The sequence below is a fragment of the Halichondria panicea genome, chromosome 11 (genome assembly GCF_963675165.1).
Source record: "Halichondria panicea chromosome 11, odHalPani1.1, whole genome shotgun sequence".
Lineage (NCBI taxonomy): Eukaryota > Metazoa > Porifera > Demospongiae > Suberitida > Halichondriidae > Halichondria > Halichondria panicea.
Genome location: NC_087387.1, coordinates 3,378,868 through 3,390,188, shown reverse-complemented (window position 1 = coordinate 3,390,188; position 11,321 = coordinate 3,378,868). Strand labels below are relative to the sequence as shown.

Sequence of the window (11,321 nt, the reverse complement as noted above, 5' to 3'; positions counted from 1 at the left end):
TCTCAGTTAGAGGTGCTAACCTTTGCTAATCAGGTCTCTAATTGCCCTTGTGTTAATTGCATGCCAGTCTCATGAATTAGCCGCCCTTCCTACCTGAGGGGGAGAGACAGGGCGGCTGATTCAAGAGCCTGTGAACTGCACGCTATAAAGATATCTCTCACTTGCACTGAGGAGATATCAAACATTCAAGAGCTTCCACAACTGAAGATGTGATATGTGGAATGCTTCTTCAGAGATATGGTGGGCACATTTTACACTTCACACCGTCAAGTAAATTGGAGGAAAGTTCTCCCAAACGAATGGATCCCTCGTTGCCTATTAATACGTGTATAATGTTATTGCTGCAACTTGGTTCAATAGAAATGTACAACAAAAAATGACATGAGCGGCTATTAGAACATGATTGTTTACAGTCGTACGAGTGTTATAATTATTTTATATACAATTAAATTAATGCAGTCATTGGAAATCGATCAACGCAAAATTAGGTTACAGTGTACTTCAGCATTAATTTGATGGCCATACACCGTTAGCAAAAAAAACCCTGGGCATATTTGACCCACTTGAATGTTACAACAGTAATGTCATTCCTTATGAGGGCATCGTACACAGCATTACGTGCTTCCTTCACTACGTATCCAAAGGAACTGTCTACAACGCAATTGCATTTGGAGTCACATTGGTACAGGGACACCTTCGTCAATAAGTACACTTGCTTTTCAGAGTACTTCTGGATATCCGATCACCTTGAAAGGTATGGTGTGTGACTGTTTCAGACTCTACGTCTGAATAGTTCCGTTGGCCGAAAACAAACGGCAATTCCCCTCACTATTATTACCGTCTAGTCTTGTGGATGTAGCACCTGCCACTTCCAAATAACAAAGTTTTGCCATGTACCAAAGCATTACACGAAGCACAGGTATATGGATGAGTGCCTCCGGTCGAAGCTATCTCTGTACAAGCTCCCAATCTTGCGTTCTCAAGTGCACGTATTGTGCCGACGTACTGTATGAGTTTCCCATCTACGATAATTGACACTGATAATAGTGTGGCAGATCTGCTTCTGTTTGAAGCTCTTTTGCTGAATCTGGATGCATTACTTTCCATTGCTTATAATCGGCGCAGCATTCACATGAAGATTTCTCTGGTGAGCTGAGATCACGCTTGTCTTGCCATAGCTTTTTAGCTGCCATCATTGTAAAGGACAGTATACTTGCGGTCATAGATGCCTTGGCAGGGAACTGCATTTATACATGCAGCGTATAATGTTTATCTATAGTGAGTGTATATGTAATTAGGATTTAATTATGACTCCATTGCATGTGCATAATGTTATACAATCGTTGCTGGCTGGTAGATTGATTTGTCTCTAAGTAGTACACACTGCAATGTAGCTAGGTTACTGTATGGCTTGTGCTACACTGAGTATACATATTCAAATTTTGAGTGGAGTTCTACTGCATGTCCTTGGGACCGAGGCAAATCAGACTCATAAGTGAAGAGGCGAACACAAATGGCAGAATGTTCTTTCACAATAATGATTGTTTTTTGTGCAATAAAACAATGTTTGCTGTATTAATTTCAATAGTCTTACAACATGTTGGGCACATTAATTTTAATATCCTGTATGGATCTGCACTAGATCTAGTATTAAAATAGTGCATAATCCTCTGGAGCCGTCCCCACATCACATAATTATAAGGTCAAAGTTCATGGACATATTCCTGTCTTTAGGCTCTCGTGACAAAAAGGACCACCCCACTGATTAATTAGTGGGCGGGGCTTTATTTCTTAGAGAATGGAAGCTACATTAAGGACTGGGTCATCACCTTTCGAGAACATTTTTACTGTACATTGTCCTATTTTTTTAGTTCATTTTTTATTTTTATTCAAAGTATCAATATACCAATTTGTCAGTGAAGAATGCAGATTCTGTTGAGTCTAACATATTATATAATTTAATTTAGTACTGGGGCGGTATCAATAGCTAGTATACGCACACAATCAATGCGGATAAGAAGATGAAGCTATCCTTAAGTGGGGGTTTTAGGATCACATAATTTTTAGGACTCTTAGCAAATTAATTTACAGTGACGGCTATAGCAGCTATACAGCAGATGCGTTACAGTACACAAACTCACTATCAATAAATCCCTTGAGCCTTTCTAGGTAACCAACGGAGTAGATATGCTTTTAACTTGCTTAGTACTACCTGCTAAATAGAAAAACTAGAGCAAAAGCATGTACTTAAGTCTCCGTATACGTATGCTATGCTATGCTTTTATCCACCATTTTGCACACGGTTAAGGGGAACTTCCCCTACAAGAAGGGAAATCCCGTCAATATTTTGCTCGCGCGCGCTAAGAGCTGCATTGCACCTGCAAGGCTTTTTATGCAAAGAGTTCTGTATGCATCTCTCTCAAGTGAATTTGGTAAGTAGCACAGCATAATAATATAGCAACAAAGCATTAAAATGTAAATGAAGCAATGTATAATTAACAAAAACACAGTATTGATAAACGCACATATAATTTTGTTACAGATTCAACAAAATAAATCCAATGCCACACTTAAAAGTACATTCCCAGGCTAAGAGACACAACTCATCACAGTCCATAACTATATTCGCATTCGCGTTTCTCAACATAACGAACAAAGCTTGCAAGTGTTACGAGTTCACAGGTGCACAAAGTGATCTTCACTATACAGTAAGTACTTTACTTACACAGATGGGGGGGGGGTTAAAGGAGATACCTTATACGCAGAAGGTACTACATTTCAAATACTGTCAAGCCCAAAATTAATGAGCGCCTGTAGAATGATACAAAAATTAATTATCATGGCGCATTCAACTAACGTAATTCAACTAACGTAGAATAAGTACATACATTTTACATGCAGTACAATATTATATTATTATTACGCATCTCTGTTAACAGATGGCTTCTTATTTCAACTGCGGTGTTCATAACATAGTAGAACTTGGCAAGAAGTCGAATCGAAGACAACTAAACGGTAACCAAGTATCTGAACTAAAAGAACAATTCCACAAACGGTTTCAAAATCGTGCCACATTTGCAATTGATACATCCATGTCCAGTAATGGGTCAAGTGTATGCATCTATAGCTCCCATGGGTAACCTATAGCTACCACCATAATTATGCCTATGGGTCGGTCACCCGGGTTATCCAATGGTGTACGGCCTTCTCCCAGAGTACCTATAGCACCGTAGTATACGTGGCATACCCGTGGGTCACCCAATGGTGTACGGCGCACATAGCCCTCTCCCAGAGTACCGTAGTATATACGTGGCATACCCGTGGGTCACCCAATGGTGTACAGCGCGCATAACCCTCTCCCAGAGTACCTATAGCAACGTGGCATACCCGTGGGTGACCCAATGGTGTACAGCGCACATAGCCCTTCTCCCAGAGTACCTATAGCACCGTAGTATACGTGGCATACCCGTGGGTCACCCAATGGTGTACAGCGCACATACCCCGAGTACCTATAGCACTGTAGTATACGTGGGATACCCATGGGTCACCCAATGGTTTACAGCGCGCATAGCCCTCTAATAGAGTACCTATAGCACCGTAGTATACGTGGCATACCCGTGGGTCGGTGTACGGCGCATACACCCTCGTACCATAGTATACCTGGCATACCCGTGGGTCACCCAATGGTGTACGGCGCATACACCCAGTACCTATAGCACCATAGTATACATGGCATACCCATAGGTCACCCAAAGGTGTACGGCGCGCATAGCCCCTCTCCTATAGCACCGTAGTTATACGTGGCATACCCATGGGTCACCCAATGGTGTACGGCGCATACACCCTCTCCCAGAGTACCTGTAGCACCATAACTACACCGAGTACCTACAGCACCTGTGATCAAGCCAACGGCAATGGGACTACTGGATCAAAGGAGGACTGGTAGACGAGGGACAGGTGGCCCCTGAAGATCCCCAGAAGATTGTGCTGAGGTGCCTTCCTCGAGCAGACTGGGAGACACAGTGATGGTGAGAGGATCCCAGCAGATGCAAGACGAGAACCATGAGAACGATTTGTGGAAAGCTAATTGAAGCAGACCAGAGCACCGGAGACCATAAGTATCATTTGTGGAAGAAGAAACTGAAATTGTACCTGCAGAACCTGCAAATATGCTAGTGGTGATGTCTGACACGGAACGTTGTAAAGTACTGTAGAGAAGCTGTCAGTCAACCAGAAAACTAAGTTGGAGCAAACTGAGAAGTTACATGATTGTTTCCATAGTGCATTTAGCACAATGAGCGAGGAGAAACCGATCTCGTACTGTCACCCCGCCAAAACAAGTATCTAGAAGATGCCATCCCACAGCTAGGTTCCCATCGTTTCTGTGTAGACTACCAGCAACTAAACGAAACTGGACACTTATCCGAGTTGACGATCTATTACTTGACAAAGACAATGCGTACAACGAAAGTTGACTAAAATTAATTGTCAAGTCTTTTTTTAGTTTACATGTACATGGCTAGTATGTACAATAAGCTCTGGGAAAACAGACCAATTGGAGCAGATATTGATATTGAGCAATAATAGACTGCAGTGTATAATCTCATTATTTTTTTTCTTGGGATATAGTTATCTACAGTCTTTGTACTAGCTCTCTGCAAAATCTGATGCTCTGAATCCTGATGCTCTGAATCCAACTCTTTCCACCAAAGCGCTTTGTAGCATTATGAATTCATAATTTAGCACAGGGTTTCATAAATGGGGGGGGAGGTTTACGCACGCCACAAAATGTTTCTTTTGAGGATATGTCCTTCCAATTCCCAGGAGGGGTAAAAGTTCAACATAAGACACTAGCACTGAAGCTTTATATACTCTTATAATTATGTTATCACTTTATGTGTGAGTGTATATAACTGTAAATGAAGAAAGGAGCAGAACCACCCTTGAGTGGGTGTAGTCACAAGGGTGTATGGTTGATGACCACAGTGTGGTTACAATAACAATAATAAGTTCTGCAAAATAAATGTACATGGCTACCCATGCGCATCCAGGTAAGCACAGGTTTTACAAAGGCACAAAACTAATAACTTGTTGTGCAAGTGTAAGGGCAGTGCTTTCAAAACCTGCTTGCTCCTAAACCCTCCTCGAGGAACATAATTATTATTTCAGTCACTAATGTCTCTCTTTCTATAGACTGTACTCTGATTAAAGGCTGCAGGATAAAGTAATTAACCTCTGAACCCGTTCATCGCTTGCCTTTTTGCCTCCAATTGACCACAGCGGGTAACATGCCAAGAAATCTTTGTTTATCGACCTAGAGTTCAACTAGAAAACATCCTGGGCTGGCTGTGCGAGATAGTGGCAACTTTGGGCTTTGGGTGTTATTTTATAACCCTGTACCAGGAACAATGGAACAGGGTGAAAGCTATAGAATTATAGCTCAGCCAGTTAGCTGACCTACTCCATGCATGGAGCCTACGTATACTTGTCTGAGACCTTTGCTGTGATCTGTAGTACCACTACCTGTTTCAAATTTTTCAGCATGCCTCCAGTCTGGTTTAGTTTTTTTGCTCCTGAGTCCGACAAGTAAGAGGAGGGGCTGTCAATATTGCGCATGCATGCACAAGCATGCATGCAGCTGAATGAACAATAATTTTATTAATAAACTACGCTCAATACAATGGCTCAATACAATGGCCACTGCAAATAAAATGAAGAGTGATGAAGAGTGAGCTTAACAAGACTCACCGTACTGTATTGGAAAGAAAGTCGATAAAGACTATTCTAGCTTCCCTTAAAAGTGTCTTCCTTAATAATATTCAATGGCATCCGTTAATTCGGAAATTTCATTAGGATTAGTGAAGTTTCTACCATAAGATACAGTTATGAAAACATGAACTTCGAAATGTTCTATGCTAGATAAACGCTAGATAAGCGATAAATTACAAGACTAGTTGACAATTTAGATTGACTTATCACTGTACGGGCTGAGACAAGTAAGGCACAAGGTCAAGGTCAGGTAAGGCGGGTAGGGAAAGTACCGTCTGAGAAAAATGCTGTAGCTCTGAAGAACTTTCCAGCATTCTAGTTTGACCCTACCGCGGTAGCAGATCAAAGAAAACGTCTACGAACACCAGGATAAAACATCGTACAATCTTTGTCTACCAAAGATCCAAGCTCACTCGAGGATTTTGGAGTTGTTTTTCGCAGAAATATGTCGATGTCAGAAGTACAATTTTGGATGGCTTTTCAGATTTGTGGATTTGTGTATAGAGAAGGTGTAGGCTGGTCAGAGCAGTGTGTATATCTTATCGTGTGTAAGTAATATGTACACTAGAGGTGTGTAGCATATTATTATATTATAGTGTTGCATGCATAACGATTGTGCATAACGATTGTGTTTAAAATAGGATGAATCCACATTGGACGACTCAATTGAGGGTGTATCATCTGGTGTGCCTATGGCTCTTAGTAGTGAGAACCCTTGTGCCTGTGGTTCTTAGTGAGAACCCTACTCTCATGTGTGAATCGTCAACTCTACCCTCGTGGGTGAATTGTCTGGTGTGCCTGTGGCTCTTAGTGAGAACCCTACCCATGTGGACGAGAACAATGAAACTCAGAAGATCCATCATACTTGAACAGGACAAAGCGTACAACGAATCACTGCAGGCGGACCGAAAATTAACTAAAATTGCCTTTTTTTCCGTTTACATGTATATATACTTCATGGTAGTGTGTCCCATTGATAATACATGCATGTGGTGCAATACATGCATCAGAAAAAAGGAAGAAGACGAGAAAATTCATAATTAAATTTAATAATTTAGCTATAGATATTTGGCCACTCCCATGTTTGTTGACCACACCCCTATTACACACCCCTATTACATATGGGACAGAAAAAATAGCGTTGTTTCCAGACACCAGCACTGTAAAAGTAAGAACATTGTACTTACTCATGCGCTCATGCGCTCATGAGGTGGGGTCAATCAATAGCAGAGCTTATATGTTATCACTTGTGTGAGTTCCTCTCGTGAAGTGTTGGCAGTTGGTGATGCATTTCCCATTCCCACTGCAGTGTACTTATTATTGAATCGTGTGATGAAGAGTTTCTCGATGTGCTGGAGTTAAGTAAATTGCCCAACAGTAACTAGATGATTACCGTATATATAGCGGGTAATTTTCGTGGGGTAAAATATTCGTATTTTCGTGGGGCTGACCTCCACGAAATTTTACGACTACAGTGCATCCACGAAAAGTAATTCTTAGATCATAAAATAAAAGCTTACCTAGTTGTCTTGTCACTCTGCTACGATTTTAGTGCGCATGGCATCATAACTATGACCTTTGATCTTTTCAGAGCAAGTAGATAGGCTAATTTCTCGGAAATTATACCGCATACTCCTCTTTATGCACTCCCACAACTAGTGCTTTAGTGCAAGGCTAATTCGAATTTTGTGTGAAAATATTATGTTAATAGACTGCATAACTCGAGGAAATTTCTTTTAATTTCACGGCTGGGCTGTATCTAGGAATGTAAGAGTATGTCACTCTAATAGACTCCAGACCTACGTCACATGTTGTAACCACCGTTGTATAAACTATGAAATCAAATTTGCAATGAATAACATAGTGATAATTATCACTCATTTACAATTGCCAGTAGGAAAGGCAACATAGTTACTCATTGCTCCTGCTAGTTGTGTTAATCTTTGTTGCAGCAAGAAACCAGCGCCTCGCGGGAAGCTCGGATTGAAATTTATAATGAAGAAGGTGAATAATCATATGACATTTTTGAAGAACATTAAATAATGTGGAAAAAGGATAATGTGGAAAAAGGATAAAATAAAGAGAATAGCTTGTAAGAATTGTTAGACTACATTACATCATCTGTAATTGATCTGATTGGCTAAAAACAGTAGATTACATGGAAGCATAATCTACAAGAAAGTACTTATTCTACAGGAAATGGGCGCATATTCTACAGGAAGTGGACGCATATTCTACAGGAAGTGACAAATAATTTGCAGGAAGTTCTCAAAAGTTGAAATGAAATTTTTAGTGAAAGTGACAAGATGACAAAAACATTATAAAAACACAGAATGCAATAGTTTGTTCAGTCAATATCCATTCTTTCCATGTCCACTGTTGCTTTGTATTGCTTTTTCCAGTTGGGCATGGGCAAGGGGGGCCAGGAAGCATCAAAAACACTTTAGCAGTCACTTGACACTTTCTATTGAGTTTTTTAAGGTTCCATGCCGGTCCAGTCTGCTCTATACCCCCTCCACTCCACCACAGAGCTTCATTCTTCTTCTTGTAGTGTTGCAGTCAGTTCTAGCATAGTTCTAGGTTCTTTTTACTTGTCTGTTCTTTCCAGTATCTTCAAGAAGCGTTTCACAAGCTTTACTAAGTTTTTCATTGTTTTGAAGCCGTCTTCTTATCTTTTTCTGTCAACTGTCTCTCACAGCTCTCCAGCTCGTCCAGCTCGCACAAATTCAATTTCTGTTGCTACGCACCAAACCTGGCTTTTTATAACCACGCCTCGCGCATGCGCAATGAAGTCCAAGTTAGATAGACCACACCCACTCGTAGAATATGCGTCTTAGTAACCACCTTGGTTACGGTTAGATTCCCTCGGCTTTGCGCCTCGGGCTAACCGCAACCGCGGAGGTTACGTAGACGCATATTCTACTCTTAGGTGTAGTCTATCCTATACTTAGTTACGGGAAACATTACTGTTCGGAGTGCATGAAAGTTGAAATGGATCGGCCATAAGAATTTTAGTTGTGATTATTTGTTTGTCGGTGGCACTTGTGATTGTGTCATCATTGGCTATTTGCTTTATGATTGGCAAGAAAGCGACGAGAGTGTAGATGATGTTTGGAGTGACGATGACAAGTTTAGAAGATAGTTGTTTCAGCTTGTGTTGGAGAAGTGTGATGTGTAGTCACGGTGCTACTGAGTAGAATTTATGAGCTGACCTTTGTTCATCCGACTGCTGCCGCCTATCTGTGGCTCTTCGGTCTCTGTCCTGTTGTCTGTTTCTCTCTAGCTGCTCTGTAGAGAGAGCTGCACGCCGGTTTGCACTACGAGAGCGGGTGTTCAACTGTTCATAGCTAGGGTACCTCGGTACGGTACGGTACGCCACGCCCTAGCACATCCTTTATTGATTTGACTGCCCCCCGGGGGAGCCCAACCCACATCCGTTGCAGACATATATACAAATAAATATACGAATATATCCACATGGGCCAGAATTAGGTAGTACGATTATTCACCTCGCTTCCCGCTCGGCAATGACACATATATTGGTGTCAGAGTCGAAGTTAGGTCGCACCAGTTTTCTCCTCTGTTTGCATATTTTGTTGCTGGTTACCTCTAACCAGAAGTGGGAAACCCTTATTGATCACCGTTTCTCTGTAAAAGAGCTGAACACATTACGCCAGCACAGGTCGTGCAAGAGGAGGCGCTGAAAATTAGTATGTCTTCGAGAGTTGTATGTCTTCGAGAGTTACCGTCTCGTCTCGATCTGGATTTATCTTTGAACAATATCCACATAATTAAAATCACTGGATTGGTTTCAGAAAAGTTGGCCTTCAAAAGTGACTGTGTACTGTAACTAAATATGTAGTAGCAAAACAGAGGTTTCCTCTTTATTGTTTCCAAAACACTGATTCCCGTAAGATTTTGCTAAAGATGGCTTATACTTAAGATGGCTTATACTTACATACTTACATACTATAAGTTACCCGAACTTCTGAATCCTTACACTTGTCTAATGTCCAATACACTGACCGGTAGCAATATAATTGTAAACGGAAGGGTGCAGTACAGGGTGCAGTACCTTGCACAATACACAATTTACATAATTATGACCTGCCAACTATATAGGCACAGTACTAGCTGGAACTTACCACTGGCGAACATACGCCTCAAACTCAAAATGAACCAGTTAAAGTATTTAATGTTCAACACCAACCCAGTATATACTTGTAGAATTGATCGCACACCGTCATATCCCACTCCTCATCAGCCATTTTTGATGAAACATCACTACACAAATAATGAAATTGCTTCTGACACATCACTTTCAAATGTTAAATCAACACTGGATGTACCTTTGACATGAGAAAATGGGTTGGAGAAGTCCATCTATAACCCAAACTACTTGTTATCCCTAAATACTAAATACACAACAGACAAGCTGGCTTCTCTGCATTGGTACTGACTGACTTCTCACAGTGTATACATTTTTCAGCAGGAGTGCCATCAATTATCAACCGGGGTTTGCGCCTAGCGTTATATCTCAGCTGTACTAGGCTTCTAACGCTTGTTTTAAGTTTCTACATGAAGGTCTACTCTATAAGCTTTCTCACCTTGAAAGGGAGCCATACGCAGTCGTCAATTAGTTATCGTCCACAGCTATCTATTATCGGTCTCTATATATTTTACTTCTTTCTATTATCGACTAGCTACAGCAAAGTGTGCCGTTACTCCGCAACAAGGCATAATAGTGCAATTTAAAGCACACCATCATTCTCAGCAGGTCTGACAACCCTTTACCAAATAAATAATCTTGAATATTTCTATATCTGAACAGAGTACAATAAATTTAACACGGCCGAGTATATAGCACACTACATACTACTAACACCACAACGTTTGTTGCCAATAGAGCTGTCCGTATTGAATGCAAAATCAAACTCGTCAAACACACTTCTCAATAGGTCGAAGTACTCTCGAAGTACTCTCGCATATTTTCAGCATTATAATAGTTAGTATCCATGTGTACTCCAGCAGTACACTCACCAGCACGAAGTCTAAGACTTGGGTTCCTCCGAGGCTGTTCTACCACCACCCATTCGTTATTTTAGAACCCCCGAGTGTGCTTTCTGCCTCACATACGTCTCTACCATCATGCCTAGTTTTCCCATAACCTATTTTGGACGCATGGAGTAAATGGGTGGACAGTTCTTCCTCTTCCGTCATACTAAGGTAAGGCATAGGGCGTTCCATATGACACTCGTCTGCTTACTCTGTCTTTCAACGTAGAACGTGGTACAGTCAGCAGCTTCGTTACCGGACATGTGGTCAGTCTATTGCAGCTACCTCTTCAAACTCCTGTTGCTCTTTTTAAGGTGAGAATTTAAGGTGAGAAAAGGATAGTGGTGGTTGATTACTCGAATGTTTAAACCCCTTCTTTTTCTTACAGGGCGGCATCTCTTACAGTGGGACAGCTCTTACAGTGGGACAGCTGCATACTAGGGACAGCTGCATACTAATATTATAGACTATAGAATACAAATCAAGTAAAAAAAGCA

At 41.1% G+C, this 11,321-nt stretch overlaps 1 long non-coding RNA gene across 1 annotated transcript in view; it reads left to right on the top strand.

Annotated features, from left to right (window-relative positions):
- Positions 1 to 11,321, top strand: part of LOC135343892 (uncharacterized) — an 84,299-nt gene that overhangs the window by 58,054 nt on the left and 14,924 nt on the right. The window lies entirely within an intron of this gene.